The sequence below is a fragment of the Notothenia rossii genome (assembly GCF_949606895.1).
Source record: "Notothenia rossii genome assembly, chromosome: 11".
Classification (NCBI taxonomy): domain Eukaryota; kingdom Metazoa; phylum Chordata; class Actinopteri; order Perciformes; family Nototheniidae; genus Notothenia; species Notothenia rossii.
The window spans coordinates 55,201,841-55,202,532 of NC_136910.1; positions in this window are offsets into that span (position 1 = coordinate 55,201,841).

Consider the following 692-nt stretch of genomic DNA (forward strand, 5'->3'; position numbering starts at 1 on the left):
ATGTGGGGTACCTTGTTGCTGATTGGCTAATGGTTTACACAAGCCAAACAATCGTTATGACATCATAAAGTGGCCAAAATCTGATCAGCTCATTTTCAGACAGGTTTTTATAGAAATGGATCAAAAAGAGAGAGAATCTTTGTTCCTGAAACTTTCAGAGTCTCTTTCACAGAGGGGACACATGTTGATGTAGAAGAGACATGAAGAAGAGGGGACACATGTTGATGTAGAAGAGACATGAAGAAGAGGGGACACATGTTGATGTAGAAGAGACATGAAGAAGAGGGGACACATGTTGATGTAGAAGAGACATGAAGAAGAGGGGACACATGTTGATGTAGAAGAATCATGGAGAAGAGGGGACACATGTTGATGTAGAAGAGACATGGAGAAGAGGGGACACATGTTGATGTAGAAGAGACATGGAGAAGAGGGGACACATGTTGATGTAGAAGAGACATGAAGAAGAGGGACACATGTTGATGTAGAAGAGACATGAGGAAGAGGGGACACATGTTGATGTAGAAGAGACATGAAGAAGAGGGGACACATGTTGATGTAGAAGAGACATGAAGAAGAGGGGACACATGTTGATGTAGAAGAGACATGGAGAAGAGGGGGACACATGTTGATGTAGAAGAGACATGAAGAAGAGGGGACACATGTTGATGTAGAAGAGACATGAAGAAGAG